Below are 20088 nucleotides of genomic sequence, written 5' to 3'. Positions count from 1 at the left end.
CATAATATTTGTGAATATTTTATTTTTTAAGTGGGATCATACTGTATGCATTATTCTGAAGCTTGCTTTTCCTCCTGAATATATTACAGATGTTTTTCCAGGTCCAGAGATAATGGGTCCAACTCCTGTTTGTTTGTTTTTAATGAGTAAAGTTTTAAGTACACCATAATTTATTCAACCATTCCTGTGAATGAATATTCAGGGTGTTCCTTTTTTCCTTCATCCACTGCGCACAGTGGTGCGTGCAATACATGTCTTTGTGTGTATAAAGATATGCTTTGCTTCTAAAATATTTTTATAATCTGAGCTTTTGGTTTATATCAGGTTTCTTAGTTTCTGGATACCTTCTCTGATTAGGTGAATTAATGTCAATCCATTTCTAGTTAATGGCTCCTTTTCGGTACTAAGTTGAGTATTAGATAGGAAAGTCAATTATTTTTTAAATGGATATTAATTAACTTAGTGACCAGAGATGCTTTTCTTAGATACTGGAACCCTTAAGGTAGGGCGCCTTACCTTAGGAGTCCAGTGGGTGGGCTTCGTGGGGTCCATGAACCAATCATCTGATACTGATTGTAAAATTGTGTACCAATGCACATTTTATGGCTTCCATCAGATTTTCAAAGGGGCTCTTATCCCCTAAAAAGGTTAAAAATTGATAATTATCAGAGAATAGTACTTCACCTAGAGAATCTGTAAAGTACTTTGCATTCGTATTCATAGCATGTTTTTAATACCAATGTCTTCTGGATTGAAGTCAATTTATTTAATTTTGAGATGACACATCTAGGAGAACTGACCAATAGCATAGATAGCAGACTCTCAATTCAGAATAATCTGAATGGGTTGTAATGATATTCTAAAATTAGCAAAGTGAAATATAGCAAGGGCGAACCTTGTGCAGGAGTTGAGGGATGCTTGGGGTGGAGGACGACCGCACACGCACCTGGGATGAAGGAGAGCTGGGAGTTTATTTGACCACAGGCTTCTATGAGCCGTCTCTCTAATGCGGCTGCTAAAAATCTGAGCTAGTTAGCCCGCATCCGACTGCTTGTGTTTATGTCTGTGAGCCCACACTTTAGGTGGGACCTTAGCGAAGGAGGGAGACAAGGATAGTGATGGAATGAAGTGATGTCTCGGGAGGATCCACTGCCTAAGGGAATTTGGTGGATGGATCTGAAGGGGAGGGTTCCAAAGAACAACAGAAGTGACCCTTAGGGAATAGGAAGATTAGGGCATAGGAAGACCAGGGTGTGGTATGTAGAGTTAATTTCTTTATTGTGGGGCAAAGGAGTGCTCAGTAAATGTACGGACGGGCGAATGAAAGAGCGAACGACACAAGGCAGAGGATTTTGACTTAGCTAAACTCTGGTGAGAGTTCCCCAGCAATGAAGTGAACTGCCCTAGAGAGCGAAGCCTTGCGTCACTGGAGCCCTTTCGGCGTCCCGGCAGGTGACTGGGATAGGGCTATAGAAAGAACGCTTGCTCTGAGTGAAAGATTATATAACAGGACTTCAAAAGTCTTTCAACTGGAATTTCACATTCTCTCTGGAGCTTTAATTCTGGGAGAAAATTCTAGGATAATGGGCCTATCAGGAAAGTAGGCCCATTAGGAAAGGCCCTCAGGAAAGTACTTTTTACAGAAGGAAAGCTTTGGACTCAGGCTGTATGATTTTTAGGACAGGAGTTTCAAAGATGCTCCAATGATGAAATACAGCAGGTTTTTTTAATCAGAAACCACAGTGCCTAAGTTATTCCGCTGTTGAACTTTAAGGAACTAGCGTAGACCTGGGGAGTGTGGTTCAAGACTTTATTTGTGTTACTTTTCAAAACTACATTCTTTTCAAGCTACAAAAAGAATGTAAAAAAGGAAATTTCACCACTTCCTGGCTTCTTTGTGGCTTCAGGAAACACAGTCCACTATCTCCGTTAGACTAATTGTTCTGAATTCTGACTCTGATAATAACGCTGTATGGACTTTGTCTCATGCTTTGGCATTTATGTAGGTTTGCACCCAGGTTTGCATATTTCCTGTGAAAATGTGTATCTAATGTTTGTCTAAGTTGGTTGAGACAGAGATACCCCTTATGTCTTAAGTAATTGAAACAATATAAAATCCTTTAGGTTATGAAAATGGATATATATATATATATATATATATATATATGCACACACACACACACATATATGAATGAAACTTTGAAAGTAAAAACAAACCCCTGTGCCCAGAGATGCCTGGGTTAGGGGTTGAGAAGATGGGCTTCCCCACTCGTTGGCCTGTGACCCTGATCTCCCAGATCTGTTCCCCGACTTGGAAAGATGATGGCAGTGCCACACCACTGTGACAAAGCCCTTAGCCCAGGGCCAGGCACTTGGAGGGAACCTGGAAACCTATGACCGTACCTTCTGTTCTTGCCTTTGAAGTCCCTTCCATTTTTTTGTGATTTAATATACATTGTCATCTTTATGTCTTATACTGTCTTGAATACATCATGTCTCACACTATTTTTATATCCCCACCCCCAAACTCATCCTGAACCTCTTCCTGCTTTATCCTCCTATCTCCTCTTTTTGATTAATAAGGACTGCCGGAGGTAGTATGGAAAGAGGTCAATACCGCAAGCTCTGGAGTCACACTGGGATTAAATCCTTCTCCACCACTTATCCTCATGTAACTTTGGACAAGCTACTTAATGTCTCCTAATCTCAGTTTCTTCAATGAGGAAGTATGTAGGATGGCAATCTGGTTTACTGATTGGGGAAAAATTCAGTGACACAAACGCATGTGAAGTACTCACCGTGATTCCTGACACTTCCATGCACACTCCCTGGTTATAACTCTGAAGCTGGGAATGGCAGGGTTGCCCCTAAATTCCTTTCCTCTTACCTGGAAGTCACGAACACCACGGATTCTACCTCAGCAGTCTCTCATCACTGCCTTTAGGGCAGGGGTTTAAAACTTGGATCCACTACTCAGAGAGGCTCATAATCCCCTGGAAACGTACACTTTTTGACATGTGCATTTTCCCTAAGGAAAGGGCGTTTAGCCTTTATCATTGACCTTCGTACAGGTCAGTGACCCAGAAAGTGTTAATAACTAATGGCAGACTCTTACCTCTCGCCTGTAATTAGTAGCCTGTAACTGACATTCTTCCTTGGACTCTGTGCCTTGAGTCTCTTTACGTGGTTGCCCACCTAACTTCTTTTAATGTGTTGCATCATCGTCATCTTACACAGTTGTGTTGACTCCCTGTTGCTGATGGCAGAGGTTCTCACCCCGACCACACACTGGAATTACCTGGGAAGCCTTTTTAAAAGCATCGATGTGTCATCCTAGACCAATTCATCGATACAACTACCAGGCATCAGTATTTTATCATAAAGCTCCCAGGAGACTGCTGTGTAGCCAGAGAGCCTCAAGGCTACAGGACAATGAGCTAACGCGTTAGCCTGGCACGTAAGGCTCTCGGCAACCAGTAGTGCCAATCTACTCTTTCAGCCTCATCTACCTCTTCTCCCATTCGTATCCCATTACTTGCCCTCTGGACACATTTTATTTTGCTATTTTCAGAACATGCTCTGTTGTTTCTTGCCTCTGAGCTCTTTCCTGTACTGATCACTCCGCCTAAAATATCTTTCACCCTTTCTCTGCCTGGTCATTTCCAGGGCAAAACCTTCCCCAAGCCCCAAAGAGAATTGCAACCTTGACTTTCCTACACACTTCTGTTACAAGCCTTACATTGCAATGTAAGTATTTGTCTTCCACACAACTCTGAACTCCTAGAAGGTAGGACCCTGACTTGTTTCATTTCTCTAGTGCTTGACACCAGGGTGAGAAACTCTCTGCGAGAGAAATGAACAAGTAAGTGAGAGGGAACAGGAGCAGCCAGCTCAGGAAATCCATTGGAGGTGGGGGTGGTGTGTAAGTAAATATGGTATACTAGATACTGTGAGGGCTGCTCAGCCCAAGTTTTAGCCTCTGCTTTTTTGTGCTTTTGTAAAAAGGAAAGACCAAAGACCAAGGAGGAGAGCTGGGACCAGTTCTGAAACCACCTCCAAATGCCCTTGAGCATTACTGAACATGGTAGTGTCAGGTCGTGTTTGCCTCCCGAGGCTCCGAGAGATTTCTGAAAGATTTCTGAAAGACGGGGCATCAGCCCTCCTGTGATGGCAGCTGTTTGTTTTGCCGGGTGGCTTACCCGCACTTAGTTACTGATTTAAAGATACCCTTATATGGACAGTTCACCAGACATTATATGTTTCTAATTTTGGTCTCACCCCTGGCCTTTGTGTTTTAGCTACTGCCTGGTCCTTCTCTTGGCTATTTTTAATACTTTTTTTTCTCAGTGTGCCTCAGAATTGTCCAACACATTCTGAAGAATCTTAGCTTATCCATCCCATTTCCTCAGTGTCCAGAATTAAGTTTAAGATGATTTTGAAAGAGATTACTTTAGTAAATGATCTCAGAGAGATTCTTTTAGGTATAGTTTGGGGTTATAGTAATTATTTTTCCTGTACACTGACACCCCCCCCCNACCCCCCCCCCCCCCCCCCCGCCACACACACACACTTAGAAGAGAGGTTGTTTAATATACGTACAGAAAGCAGTGAGTACTAGTCTGATGTCGTGGTTGGGCATACCTTGTTGCGGTAATGCTGTGTGTGAACAAATGAAACACCTTTGTCTACCTGGATGCTTAAGTTGTAATCTTGTATCTTACAGGCTTGAATAGTAAGGACAAGGTTTTTCTTATTCAAAATCAGGATGATAGTTGGAATTTCTTAATGTGCTATCCTTTTACACTTTCATTCATCTTTTTTAAAAAGAGCTTTTTTTTTTAAGCCTTAAAGAAATCCGGATCTATCAAGGGCTCTTTGTTTAAATGTGGTTTACAAAAAGGATCTTAATTTGCAAAACTATTTGAACCATTTTTAGTCATTTTTAAGAGCACTTGAAAAAACAGACACTAGAATATGTCAACAGAAAGAAGACCCCCAAGTCTTACAGTGGGAGCATTGGGTCCCAAATGGAGAGTTTTCTGTTATTTCAGCCTGCAGTCACCCACGGGTACCCAGGACTATTTGTCCTCTTCTGTTTGTGGACCAGGGCTGGCCTGCGTGTAAAGGGGCTGGTCTCCTGTTCCTGAGAATGGCCTCTTGGATTATTATAATTACTGAGCTGTTAGAGTTCTTAGAGCTGAGTTGGTTTTTTGTTTGTTTGTTTGTTTTGCTTGTCTCTGCTACTTTGAAAATGAGCACTCATTGGAGCACTTTTTTAAATGAGCACTTGGTGCTTGAGAGATACAACCATGTATCTAGAGAGATACAAAACATTTATCAAGAGAGTAGGCTAGCCCTGACTGGTGTGGCTCAGTGGGTTGGGTGTCATCCTGCAAACCAGCTAGTTGTTGGTTCAGTTCCTGGTCAGGGTACATGAAATAGATAAGTAAAATCTTTTTTATTTTTTTAAGAGAGAATAGGCTAAACTCTCCCCTGCCCCCTTCAAGAAACTAGCCATCTAACTGGATTCTTGTAGCCAAGTGAAATTTTGAATCCTTTTTTCATTGAGTCTTTTAGTTTGAGGTTGATTTTGAACTGCTTTCCTAGGAGTGATTGCCTCTGGGTTTATCTGACTGCGAGCAGACCATATCCATATGCAGCAAAACTATAAAAAATTAGAGAATAATTCCTTGATTTCCCAAGTTTCCTGGTGAATGGGTACCAAGTGTTGTGTTCTACCACACATTCGGGGCATCTGCCCTTCAGACAGGTCTTCCAGGTGCTTGGGGACTTTATAGAGGAACAGCAGGAGCCGGGAGAACGTGTTTGAAATTGTCAGTAGTGAAATGGGTTGCTCTGGGCTGTCCCTGTGTGACTCGGGACCAAGTTCCCTGTCTACCTGAAATAAGATAGAAGGGATCCTCAAACCCAGAATGCCCAAACGGCTCTGTAACTAACTCTTACAGCTGATCCACCAGGAATTCCCTCTCACTATTATTTTATATAGTTAAATACACATTTAAAAAAAATCTTGCCGAGTACTGTTCTGATTGCTGTATGCACATTAACTCATTTTTGGTAGCTGGTCTCTCAAGCACCAACATTATAGTTCTCTTAAAATTCTCTCCTACAGCCTTCTTTTCCTCAGAAAGGCTAACTTTCAAGTTAGAAGGAGGGTGACCCTTACCCTAAACGTGCTGAAAGTGTCCTTGAGGCAGACTTGGTTGCATGCGGAGCACTGTGGATTGGAGTAACAAGTTACTATTGGGTGATAAAATACCAAAAGATTTTGGAAGTTAGTAGCATGTTGCCTGTTTCTGAACAGTTTTCCTACAATTTGATGGAGTAAACTGAGCAGTGGACATTTATGATTAGCATGCAGAGTGACTCGTTAGCTCAAACTCTGCCCACCAATGTGGACTAGGCGGTAGAGTTTGGTTGGTGATGGGTGAAATTTACTTTTGCAGTCTTCGTGAAAAAGAGGTTTTCAAATGAATAGTGTCAGGCTGCAGGAAAATGTTACTTATTTCAACGTAGCAAAATACTTTCTGGTGCTTTTAGCAGTTTACTGGACCTTTTTTGTTTGTTTTCTTATTATCACCTGTTAACTGTCATAAATACTTCCATCTTCAAAATGGAGGGAACTCAATTTAAGATTTTGTTAATAGATTCAAGTAATAAAACTACATTTAAAAGTATTTTTTTAGTTTGGATATATAACTACTTGAAGCCAAGTTAGATTGGAATTAGTAAGATTTTTTAGCCTACCTTTTGAATCACTGTGGCTTTAAAACTAATGGTTTTTTTATCCTAAAATCTCAAATTGTATACATTTAAGGTTTCTTGTTTTAGATTAGCTTGAATACTAATAAATTACAGAAGTTCAGATCATACTTAATAAGCCTATGCTCATTTTGATTTCAAGGTGTACTCATTACATGAGCCAGTAGCACACCTTTGCTGGAAGCTGGCAGCCATGCTGTGGTTTCAAGCCCAGCATCTGGTATTAGCAAGTGCAGAATTGTTCCTCCCGTTTCAAAGTCGAGGAGGTACAGTCTCTGTTCTTTCAACTGAGTGAAGGTTAATGTTGGAGCACATGAAAACAGGTTTGACCCTTTTGCCCTAGTGTAATTCTCTGTGAACACCAAAGAGGAAAAATTAAATATGTCTTCAGCACCCACTACATACCAGGGCTGTCCTTGGCATGATAGCTGGATATAGCTGCATCTGTATTCATGGCATATCTGTCTTTCTGTCTCGCTGAACATGCATAAACCTGAGTTTACCTAATTATTTAACAAAATGTTTACTTATTAAGCACCAGGCACTGCTCTCATTTATATTCGAGTAACCTTATGAAGTGTGCGTATTATTATCCCCATTTTAAAGATGATGAAGCTGAGACACAGAAAGAGTGATTGCCCAAGGTCAACAACTAAGTGATGAAGCTAGAATGTGAACCCAAGCTGTCTTGCTATAGATTCCATATCCATACTCTGATTGGATATTTTATAGCATAGACTTGGGTAGATTAAGGGATTTTATTAGTAGTCAAAACAGCTATTAATTGGTAGAACTGAAATCTGAATCCAAGCCATTCCCCATGTATACATTATATTTTCTCTTTTTATCTATATTTGCTTATGTTACTGGTTCTGTATAATGTTCCATTCCTTTTGCAGTTGAAAGCTCATTAGTATGCAAAGGCTCAATTCAAATGCCACCTCCTCCAAGATGCCTTTCTTGATTGATTTAACTGGAAACCTCTTCTTAGATTTCTACTAAAATGAACTTTTTCTTTTTGGAATGTTTGCTGACTATTCTCTCATGTGATAGAAAGTTCATATACAGTTGGCTCTTTAACAACATGGAGGTCAGGGCCACCAACCCTCTGCATAGTAGAAAATCCACATACAACTTGAGTCCATCTCAACCTTGGGTGGAAAATACAGTACGCTGTCGCATCTCCTGTCAGAGTATGAGCCTGTTGAAGGCAAAACAGCCATTTACACCATTTTCTGCTATAGTCAGGGGCAGTGTGCCATTCATACAATTTTGCAAATGCTTGGGAGTTTCATAATGGCAGGAAGCAACAGTTTAACAAATGCTGGTTAAATGGAAGACTATTAGGAATGTATGGCCAGGGTAAAATTTCCCACTAGAATTCTAAGATACTTTAAAAAACCAACTCTGTTAAAATGAGTCTTAAAACAACCAAATTAATACTTTCATAGTCCTGATATAAATTTTTATACAATTATGCTGAATTAGCTATTTCTTAGTCTTAAAAAGAACTGTCTTGAAGTTTGCTGCTATGTGTGTCTTTCTTTTTAGCTTAGAAGATCATGAATGCTGAAAACAAACGGTTTGTTCTTTGAGTTAGGTTTCCCTGTTCATGTGTGTATACGTTGGTACTGTTAATCCATTTCGGAAGTATTGACAGGCTGAGTAGCTGAGAACCATGTCAGGGTAACCACTCCAAAGGCCAGGATGGAGAAGCCGATTCCTTAGCATATGTCATTGTAGCATTGAAGGCCACCTATCTCTGTTTCAAACTGTGGGATGAAATAACTAGAACACTTATTATATTAAGAACTTCTTAATCAGCATATCCATTTTAGTTTGATTAACATAATAGGTAATATGATCATAAAGTAAATATAGTAATCAGAATTGTAATTTTTAATAGAATTGTGAATTTTAAGAGTAAGATTAGTATTAGAAGGTTTCATTTGGAAGTAAAGGAATGAAATACTAATAGGCTTTTCAAATATTGGATATTAGTGAGCTTTTGCTGCATAACTAACCCCCCAGTACTTAGAAAAACAAACATTTATCTGGTTTCACAATTTTATAGGTCACCGAGGGGGTTCTTCTGGTTTGAGCTAGCCTGGCTGATTGCTGTGGTTAGCTGGCGCCGTAGCCGGGGCCGTGTGGTCTGGGCTGGCCTCCCTCATGTCAGGCAGTCTTCTCGCGGGCTGGCGAAGGGGGTCTCAGCAGCAGACGGTGCATCTCTGCTCCATGTGGTCTTCTCATCCTTGGTAGGCTAGCCAGGGCTGATTCATGCTGAGGTCTCAAGGTTCCAAAGTGCAACAGGAGAAGGCAAGCCCCAGTGGGCCTGCATTTTTCAAGTCTTTGGGTTATATTTGCTGGTGTCCTACTGGCCAACCCAGTCAGGGTAGGGAAGGACTGCCGAGGGGTGTGGATGCAAGGAAGCAGAGCAGAGGGCAGTTATCACTGCACAGTCTGCCAAGGTGTAGAATCTGTGCATATGTTTAGTCAGTGTCCCTAAATGCTGGCTCAACCTTAGACTGGCCGCAGGAGGTGATAAAATAGGGAAAGATCCATCAGGCTGTCAGAGCTAGAGTTTTCAAAGAGAGAGTTTATATAGACCCTCAGTTTCTCTGAAATACTTGAGCATTTGAACCCCCTTTCTGTTTTTATTTTTTGAGGCTTTGAGCTATAAATATAAAAGCAGGGAGCTTTAATCCTCACTCAGCAAATATCCCAGTTGGTCTTCAGCAAGGACTAGACTGATGGTAGAAGGGATGTGACCATAACAGCTACGGCTGTCATTACATGCCGAAATGACAGGTTCTTGGATATAGTGAGTTAAATGAAATAGATTATTAAAACTAGTTTCACTTCTTTGTTTTTGCTTTTTCAATGCAACTACTAGAAAATTTAAAATTGTATATGTAGCTGCTCTGGAGGGTCTGTGTCTAGGTTAATTCATTAACTCAAGTGTGTAAAAACAGTTGTGTCTCTTTTTGTTTTCATTTCATGGATCTGTTAGGCTGAGGATCCCATAGAGCACCCCCCTCCAGAGGCACAGTGCTCCCCATCTCTGCTCCCCCACCACAAGTTCCCGAGAACCAGTGGGAAGAACTTATCTTGCTTTTAATGGTGCACATAGATTTCCCCTACTGTGATAACCATGCCTGGAACAAAAGTACAGTTGACTCAAGTTATTTTCACTAATGAAAAGGAAGCAGCAGGGTGACTAATGTCAATTGGAGGATGCACTATTTTCTCTGGAATGCTTTGGCGCTTGCATCTTGGAACAGGTGTGGCCAGTGTTGAAAGAAGCAGTGGAGTCATTCTCAGCATGAACACGTGGGGGACTGGAAAAGTGCCCGCCTGCCCTGCCTTCAGTGTGCTGGGTGTAGGGGCTCTCACGCTGTTCTCTCTGATGAAAAGTCTGATGTAGGAATAAAGTTGGTGTCTTCGCTTTTACTTTCTGGTTTGGGGAAGAAATAATGTTTCGACTTAGAAAGTCTTCTACTGAGCTATGACATAATAGGGTAAGGGTAATCGTGTCTGAAATAGCTTCACAGCGTCCTCTTTTGGCTTTCAGAATTCCAGACTAAGTTTGCTGTGAATCACTGAGAATTAATTGTATTAACCAGAGGTCGGCCGTATATGATAAGTGCCAACTTTTTGCTGGAGTGGGAAATGCCCACCTGCGGTGACTTGGAGTTGGGGTGGGGGTAGGTGCCCCAGCTACCACCCAGTGAGTGGTAGATGCTGGCTACAGCTGCCTAAGATTGGGCAGTGGGGTTGGAATCCCAGACTAGCAGCTAGCAGTTTTTGTAAATAGACAGGAGGGGGACTGTGCTGGTGGTTACCAGCTCGTGCCATTGAAAAGCACTTCGTTTGCCACCCTGGGTGTGTGTGCCTCAGTGCTTCTCAAGGACATGGTCATGTCCATGTCATGGAACACCTGCCTGCAATTGCGAGTTAAAGAGGGAGCCCCTGGAGCTCAGACCGGGAATTTGGGAGTTGAGTAGAATAAATCTCTTGAGGCCTAAAGTGACATGACATTTTAAAATTGGGAAAATGAACAGTTTTCAAAAGATGTGTAGGATTATAGCTAAATGGTTAACATGGAAGACATGTCATAGAGAGCACAGGAGGGGGTGGAATCCCCTGTTGGTTTAGCAGGAAGCCTTGGACAAGTCGTTGATTGAATTTCCCCGTTTACCCATCTGTTGTTTTTTTAAGGGAAAGTGACATTTCCCAGAGCTGTTGGGAGAGTTGGTTGATAGTTCTAACACAGTTTTGATGTTTTCTGTGAAGTGTCCAGGAAGGATGAGCCAAGAATGTCATCGGAACTTAAACGTCTAGAACTACCTAGCCTGAACCGCCTTGAGTAGATATTAAGCAGTTCTGTGTCTTTGGTGTAAGTTGTACTTAGTAAAGGAGTTCCTACTCTTTAAAGAAAGTTCCATGTTACTTCTAATTTTCTTCTCAACATCAGCTGTATACTTGAGGTCTTTACCTGTTAACTTGAGCTTCAGCAATGCTTTGTAGATCGATGGTCAGTCGTCTTTAGTGACAATTAACTAGTTAAGCCAGGCAGGCAGTTAAATACACTTCACAATGCTTCAATGCCTTTTGCAAATATTTGAGATGTTTGTTCTCAGTTGTAATTTATTAGTGAACCTGCGTCCTCCTAGCAACTCCTTGGGAGGTACAGGAGACAAAGCCAAAAAAGCAAGCAAGTGAAACTAGTTCATTAGATAGCAAGGAAAAAGAGCTTCCATTCAAGGCGACGTGTTGATAGGCTTATTGGGTTGTGTATTTGATGCCCATTGACTCTCACACAGTACCACGTCTAGTTGCGCTGTGTAATTAAGTAACCTGGCCGAATGTGCCTTCACCAGGCTTTCGCTCTCGTGAGGAGCACACAGCTCCGCCACCTTGTTGCTGAAGTTCTGTCTGGTTTGAATGTGCTTAAAAAATCAAGTGAGTGCCTGTTGTGAACAAGAGCTTACTTTTTCTCTTTGTCAGTACTTGCAAAAGCAACTTAAAAGAAGTTAGTGTCATGGGACTGAATTCCATAATTAGCATAATCATGATGCTGCGTATTGTTCCCCAGAGCACGCCCCTTGGCCAAATTTCCCATCCAGAGGACACCAATGTCCTCCTAGTGAATAAATCCCGACACACACGATGCAAATCAGCGAGTTCCTGCCTGCCGCTGGGGTGCAGTTAATTTTAGCCAGGGTTTGTTCTGCGAGTTGTAAAACTGTTTACCCAAGTAGAAGTTACTAGGCTGAAATGTGACTTCTCCTAACGTGATAGGATATCTATTTTAGACTTCAGTGTGTTCTTGGTCGGGAGAGCAGTCTTCTGAAGAATTGTGGCTCAGATTTCCTTTGAAAGCACTTGTAAGTACTGGGTGAATTTTCAGATTTCTCTTTGTTCTTTTCTCCTTAAATCTTCTTAATGTTACTATTGTAGTCATTTTTAATCTCTTGGGAAAACTGGGAACTTTGAGGTGAGTACTTTACAGGATTCTAAGAATGGTGACCACAGGTTTTCCTTTAAATCTTTCACACTGAGGGAAACCTGCTTTATTCAGCTTTCCCGAGAGAAAGTATTTGATTCTGACCGTTTTTATCTTTGCAAGACAATCTGTAGATTATCATGTATTTTTATCTGTTAAAATATTCAATTATGGAAACGATTGTGTCATTGAGCTTTATTTTCAGTGGTAACGTAACTCAAATATATTAGAAAACATCGAAAGGGATCCTGCTGTGTTAGACTCACCCTGAACTTACAGGCTTTATGCTGGAGACATGACGGGAGTGTCAAATGTGACTTTGTAAAACGTAGAGATGGGCAGTTTTTATTTTTTAAAGGAGGGCTTTGTGCTTAATGATAGAGCCATATACTTGTAAGGAGAAGCACTTGAAAAAAAATAAAATACTTTTAGGAGGAAGGGTTTAGAAAGCATCCTCTGGTAGTTACCAAAACTAACCAAAGGCCACGCAGTTCTGCAATTTTGACTGCTCTTAATTCAACAAGTCACTGCCAACTTAAATCTGGACTGAAGAAAAAAAATCGGACAGCGATTTTAATTTTGAATATTTTTAATGAAATCTGAGTCACCTTGGTTAGTTGGAAGTGTTTTAATTCCGAGTACACCGACTTCATGCCAAACAACTTGCTTGTTACAGAGAACCAGGCAGGAATCTCTTTATCAATTAATGTGTCAATTGTATGCCTTCCGGGAATATTGGTTTTAATGAGACACTTCTAATAGGCTGTGTAGCGAGGAGCTGCCTGACAGGCGTTCCCTGTCTCGTCGTCTGGGCGCGCCAGGAGGGAGGCTTGCCCTCAAATGCCATTTTCCCGTTGTGAAAGCTTTATTTAAAAATTACTTTGTTATTATGTATTGTCCAATTTTAAATACGAATGACCTAAGGTGTCAACAATGAAAGGAAGTGTTTCAGTGGCGCATTTAGTACGAAAAGAATGTAAGAAGGAAAAATAGAATGGAGCTCTTGGACTATTTTTGGAAAGGAACTTTTTTTTACACTTAAGTTTTTTACTGAGCAAAAGAGAAATTTGCAGTCCAGATTAATTGTAATTATAACAGAAAAGTGTGTAATATCATCTTCAGGAGTAAAAAAAGACCTTGTTCCAGTGTATGCTTCACAATATATACTTCTATTCAGAGAAAGTAACCATTCTTCTCCCTTTTAGTTGTTAAGGCTCCATCAGAATCTCAATTGAGTGTATTTAAAGGTAGACTGTTAATTAAACAGCAAGTTGAGGTGTTTTAACTACTAGGAAGCATGTGTTTTTTTAAGAGTTGCTAAAAAGGCTCGTAAACACTTTCAGAGTGTTTGTTTTGATGATTTATGGACTGTGAGAGAGTGATACAGGTGAATGAAAAAAGGAGATCATTTTTATTACGCAAGTACCCGTGTCGGAATTTCTCATGTTTGCTGGGGCTCTGATTCTCTTGGCTTCTCCTTGTCCTGCGTGCCTGATGCAGTGACAATGGTTGTGGTGCCCTTGTGAGTAGACGCTCTGTTGACTAGTTACAACCTTGGTCATGACAGATCACAATGAGCTCAACTCAGAGTCGCAAATGGGGGTCCAGATGTGGAGAAACACAGGCGGCTTTGTGGACTGGAGAGATATGTCCAGGAGCCCGTGGCTGCAGTCATGCGCTGTGTACGCCTGCACCTTCTGTCACCATCACCCTCACTGCCATTAGCTCCGTGCCAGTCTGTCCTCCAGTGCTGGTTAAGCTGCTTTCACTGGCTGGGGGCCTGTCCTCTCCTCCTGGTCTTCTGCCTCTTAAAATGGTCACAGACCCAGAGGCTCTGACGGAGTAGCTCCTGACTGCAGTGGAATTATTTTACTGTTACTTTTTGCCAAAGAAAAGATGCTCTGAAGCGTGGAGCGATTTTTCGGGGAGGCAAAGAGCAGTCTTTTCTCTGGGTCTCCTTCATCAACATCAGGGTTTTAATAGGTAGCTTGTCTGCACAGCTACAGGGAAACTTACCTTATCTAACAGGTTCCCTTTGTTTTGGAGCTGAATGCAAATGCTCAGTGATCACATCTCTAGAAATGTTCTTTCAAAAGGAAATTTCATAGGAATTGACTTTGTTATATCGAGTTCCAACTGTTTTATCTAAAATGAAAGAATAGTGAGCAAGAGGGGTGCCTTCAGCTTTGCTGGTTTTCCCTACAAGTAAATGGTGGTAGGATCTGCCCATCGGCAGGAATGCTGATCTCTCCTGGAAATACTGGGTCTGTTGTCATTATCTGGCATGTGTGAAGCACCCCCAGAGCACATACAATGCGCAAAGAAAGCAGAGTTCTTACTCTCAAAGAGCTCACGTGCTAGAATTCAGCAGTGCACAAAGGCCAGGCCCTTGACATATACACTGAGTGGTCTGGCAGAAGAAGGAGTCTGGGGATGATGAAGAGAAAGACAAGACCATGCGGGGAGAGCCAGCATGTGGGCCAGCTCCCATTTCACCTGGGCCTTTGCCGAGTAGCATTAGGACAGGCTGCCCTGCCACCTGGGGTGCTGCTCTGCGCCTCCCGTCTTCCAGCAGCTGGGGAGGTGATGAAAGTGAGAAGACTGACCCCAGCAACCTTACCCACAACTCCTAGTTCTCCACTCCGGTGCCCTCACAAAGGGAAGGTGGCTCAGTAGCTCTACCTACACCTGTTATTACTATGTAGAGGAAGTAAACTTGCGATCTTCCAAAGTCCAATAAACTTAAAAAGTGACCTTCTCCATATAACAATATTTGGATAGAAATCCGAATTTGGGTTCCAGACTTTCTCTCCCCTCCTGAATTGATAGGCAGTAGAATCAATGACTTGTTTCCGTACTGGTTGGGGAGCTGTTAAATTGGAGATGTGCTTTGAGCATCGGAGAAGAAAGGCTTTACGAAGGTCAGCTGAGCGTTGCTGCAGCTCATAAAGGACTCAGAAGAACATGAATCAGAAGGGAGCCAATAAGGCAAGCTTGGGATGGGAGACTAATAAACAGGAGCGCACTGTGTGGATCTGTGAGTCATTTTCCCCTTTGTCCGCAGCCTCAGCCAGCCTCTGACTAAGGATCTGGGTCTAGTTCATGTCTCCACAACTGAAAGAGACTTGGAGAGGGTTGCAACAATGAACCTCAAAAAATGATTAAAGGCTTGAAAAAACGATACCCATAATAAGATGTTAGGGAACTTCTATTATTTAGCCTGGAGGGGGAAAATGCCTGGGGGACTCTTGAATTGTTATTCAAGTATGTGTATGCCTCAGTACCAAGGAATAATGACCCACTGGTGTCTGTTTCCATTGAGGATGTAAGGGTTCAGTCCAGTAGGAGTTGGGTTAGAACCAGGGTCCTCTCAGTGCGTTCCTGGCATCCTCAGTCAGCAGCACCTGGAAACGTGTGAGAAATGCGCATGCGCAGGCCCCGCCCACCACCTACAGATTCCGAAACAGGCCGGGGAGGGCAGCAGTGTGTGTGTTAAGCCCCCCATGTGATTCTGGCCCACACTGAAGTTTTAGGGCCACCAGATGAGGTATAAAAAAGGGTATTATAACGGAGAATTTGGACGCCGGAAAATGTAAACTTTTTTCCTGAAGTCATCTAAAAATGGGCATTTGTTTGTGGTGTTTTCAGTATTCTCTCTGAAGTCAGGAGATGACTTCTTAGCGTCCCTCCTCGCTCTGACTTGGCTCTGGGTTTCCTCTGGCACTCACGGAAGATTAATAATCAACCAGGGAACTTGTGCAATTACTTTTCTGAACTTAGTTGCTCGGGCAGTGCCCATTTCAAACGAGGATCGAATGAGACAACGTGATAGTAGCAGCCGAGGTGTTATCAGGTGTATCCTACTTATCACAGTGTTATCTAATAGACTCCCTCTTCCCCACGGGACTTTTTCATGGGCCCCTGAAGTGAAATTAGGGCAGAGGTCACACCGTGGAGCCGTAGTCATGTCCTGTCACAGGCCCTGGCCAGATCAGTTGCTCTCCTCCTGAAGCCCATTTCAGAAGATGTGGCCGTAGGGAAAGGTTGACTATCCCGTTTTCCCAACTCTGGGGGGTGGTCAGCTGTCTTCACCACCTGCAGGAATGGCATTCCTTATTCCTGCCTTGGGGGCACCCTGGAAGGAGGGGCAAAGTGGAAGGGCCAAAAGAAAATGCAAGTACAGGATGAGGGGTGGGTGGCTCTTCCTTAGAAGCCGAGGGTAGGGACCCTGTTTGTCTTGACATTTTTGTGTCTGCGGGAAACAACCAATGATTAGTAGGTACTTAATACAAATAAGTGGTTATTCAGTTCAAATGTCTGAGGCCACATGTAATGCCCTCCCCCATGTAATTAATTATCTAGAGTCAGGAAATTGGCAGTTCTTACCCTTGCCTGCCCAAATAGTTATTCCCAGGAGTCCATCTAGTTGTCCTCAACCTCCCACCCCCGCCACTGTGTTGCACCTGATGTAAATGCATCTTAATTTAGTTATGTCTTTGCTCTTTGTAGATTTTTACTTTATGCTTTTGCTTGTCTTGGATTGAAAACACAGAGTACTGAGAGTGTGTCTATTTGTTATACTTTGTATAGCATTTAGTACAATGAAAGCCCTTTGTGATCGTAATGAAGAAGGGGTTCTCTGAGGACATGTGTTGCCAGTGCTGCTTAAAAAGCGGCCCACAAGTGGCACACTGCTGTCTCCATTCTGGACATGCTCTGCCTCGGCCAGGGCCTGTGGCCCTCATATTTTAGCAATGAAAAATGGAATACGCAGCATCCTTGGCTTTTATAGCTGTATAATTACATGTTTGCAGAGTATTAAGAATTCCTTGAAGTGAGAAAAGACAAGTGAGGACAGTCTGGCTCCAACCCTAGTTTGCCTTGTAATGGGAGACAGAGGGGTGTAAAGGTGGCAGGTGTGTGCACCGATGCTGTTACACAATCTTGGGACCTTGTTATGGCTGAAAAACTGATCTCGCAGGCTTTGAGCAGTGTGCACCGCTGTCTCTCCTCGAGGTGCTGGCTCACAGAGGACACGGGCCCCGGGGTGTGGTGGCTGCACGCCCACGAGGTAGACGTCTCACTAGTCTGGAGGGCAGAGGGAGCTGGTTTTCAACGCCCCGCACTGGGCTCTGAGTGTAAGATATTTTCTTGGAAACCTGCAATTTCTCAATAACATTATTTCCAATAGGGAGAGTTCCAAATGGTTGATTGATTTGGGTCTTAATGATAGCAGGTAGAGGTGATTTTTATTTCTAGATTAAGAGAAATTGCTAAATACTAATTATTTTCTGTATATAGCCCTGGAAAAAATAATTTTGTTTCTAAAATCAATCTCATATCTAGTCCACATATGTGTCATTTTAAAGGAGAGTGGTTAAGTGCTTTGGGATAAATTTTTTCTCATTAGGGTTGTTCAGTCAAGAAAATTAAACTTGAAGAGAAGGAAGGGGGAAAAAACTTCCTTTGCTTATTTTGAGACTACTCAATAATTACTAACCTAATAATTCAATAAAATAACGCACAAACGACGTAAAAAGGCGCTGGTTAAATAATTTATGGTGTAGCCATATAATGCAACATCACCCAGCCATTTAAAATTGTGATAGATCTATTTCGAGTAAAACTAGCAGGTTACAAAATACATTTGTGTGTGTCCCCATTTTTTTTAATGGAAGGCATTTTTTAGTGGCTTAATGGCTTGCATTCAAAGGTGTCATGTGTATGGACATGGGAAGAGAATGCCGTGAACCATACGTAAGCAACAGTTACCACAACACCCCGTCTTTTTGGTCACCTGTTTTGGATTTCTTTCTCCCATGAGCATGTATTACGTATGTGATAATGAAACACTTTCTTGTCAGAAAAGAACTATTGTAATTTATTTTTGTTTTGACGTTTATATTTAATTTGGCAGTGTCTCCTCAGTGGTTTATGTGAGTAATGCCTACCTCAATGGATAAAACTAGTTCACACAAGATGTGCGCAGAAACAGTGGCTGTATCGTGGTTGGAGGCCAGGGATATCTTCCTTTGTTTTACTTTCTACTTTTCTGTGTTTACCAAATTTTATATACATGCATATTATTTTTATAATAAAAATGGATTTACTTTTAAGGGAGAGACTGGAGATCTAGGCTTTTCAGAAGAGTCCCGCGTGATAACGGTCAGTTCTGTGAATTCTGTGGTGTGGGGGGTATCAGCAAGGGTCTGCTTTCACCACTTAGTGTCCCGGATGTTAGTGAATTCTAATATGATCTCAAGTCGGCCAGGATCTCGGGTTTAGTATTATTTGGAGAGCAGAGGAAGGGAGCTGGGAAATGTAGCCTATTTTAAGTCATTAAAATAATACTTCTGGCATCAGGATTATCCATTTAAATTTTTGAGTATCATTCTAGATCTTAGATAGAAAGTAACGAATGGTGGACCCATATCTATAGAGCTCATATAATATTTTGAGTGATGGTGATGAGGGATGATGAAAAGCACAGGGCCTCCTAGCTAGTGTTTCCAAAGCACTTGTTTTTGAAGTATCCAAGTTTCCCACCAGTGTTTACTAGACGTGATAGTTCAGTGCTGCTAGGATGTCCTTGTGGACTTGATCTGAAGGTTATTTGGGGAACTGTTTTGGTACTGGTATCAGTTGATTTGAGAAAATCTTGAGCGAAAATAGTAGGCTTCCCTTTCAGCCCACTTTGTATGGTGACAGGTGAAAGTGCTTTGGCGGTTGTTTAAAGGATCTCTTTGAAGCGTGTTACTGAGTTTAGGCCTGAATGAGTGGAATCTGTCACCGGGTTTACCTGGCGATAGAGATTTAGATTGAGACCAAATGGAATCTGCTTTTAGGAGGACTGATGCCTTAAACTTAATTGAAAGCCAGAGTGCCGTGAGAAATCAAAGGGAATATACCATCATGCACACCCACCATATTTTGGCCTAACCTTTGGTTCAGAATCTTTGTTACTCATAGAAGAGTATTTCCCAGAATACTTAGAACTAAGAAAACTGGTTTTTCAAGTTTCTTTCGTACCATTTTTCATCCTTACAAGGAGTGTTCTTTTCATCTTTTCCTTTTTCTTTTCTTTCTTTACCATCCTGTCTCTTTCTCCTGCAGTTACATTATAAGAATGATCATGTAACTTTTCTTGGCACTATAGGCTCCTTATAGAAGCAGAGACCCATATTGCATGTGTTTCTCTTCACTTTCTTTGGGTGAGGGGAAAAAGATGTGGGTGAACCATTCCATCCCCAAAGTCAAATATTCTACGAATAGAGGAATGTTCCCTGTGAGAACTGTGGTAGCCATGTAGAGCTGCTGAGTGATTTCAGCCTAGGCGAGTTCTCCTGCACGGTGTGAGCACAGACCTGAGAAACGCCCCACGCCCCATCGAGATGGAATAAATGCCTAGGTGGTTACAGTTTGGTTAATAGATTGTTATGCAAGATGAATGGAAAGACATCTTTTGAAAAGGGGTAGAGCAGATAAAAATATTTCCTTAGAGTATAGACTGAGTTGGAAAGGGCAGGCAAATGGTGACTTTCAGAGAAAAGGGTGACTTTTGTAAGAGCCAAAGGAAAAGAAATCTCAGCTTAAGAATATGGACTGAGTTTATTCCATTTTGTTTTTTGTTTGCTGATCTGTTTTTTATTTTGCTTTTGCCTCAACTTGAAGACTAAAAGCAAGAGTAAGAGAATATGAATGCATTCAACATTGTGAAGTGGTTGGGAGTTAGAAATGAGCTCATCTATTACAAGGTTTGTTGTTTTTTTTTTTAAGACTGATGGCTTTAGACTTGA

The 20088-nt window shown here is 41.9% G+C and overlaps 1 protein-coding gene across 5 annotated transcripts in view; it reads left to right on the top strand.

The window, feature by feature from the left end:
- SLC20A2 (solute carrier family 20 member 2) overlaps window positions 1-20088 on the top strand; it is a 100042-nt gene that overhangs the window by 19158 nt on the left and 60796 nt on the right. Inside the window, exon 1 of one of the 5 annotated variants that reach the window (XM_037055478.1) lies at window positions 11814-12173. The exons of the other annotated variants lie outside the window; for them this stretch is intronic. The gene's annotated coding sequence lies outside the window, so the exon portion shown is untranslated. Of the gene's footprint in view, window positions 1-11813; window positions 12174-20088 lie in introns of those variants that run through there. 5 annotated transcript variants of the gene reach the window in all.

The sequence above is a fragment of the Sturnira hondurensis genome, unplaced genomic scaffold, assembly GCF_014824575.4.
Source record: "Sturnira hondurensis isolate 20B ecotype Veracruz unplaced genomic scaffold, ASM1482457v3 Scaffold0008640, whole genome shotgun sequence".
In the NCBI taxonomy this organism is placed as follows: Eukaryota; Metazoa; Chordata; class Mammalia; order Chiroptera; family Phyllostomidae; genus Sturnira; species Sturnira hondurensis.
This window is presented reverse-complemented; position numbering and strand designations above follow the sequence as displayed.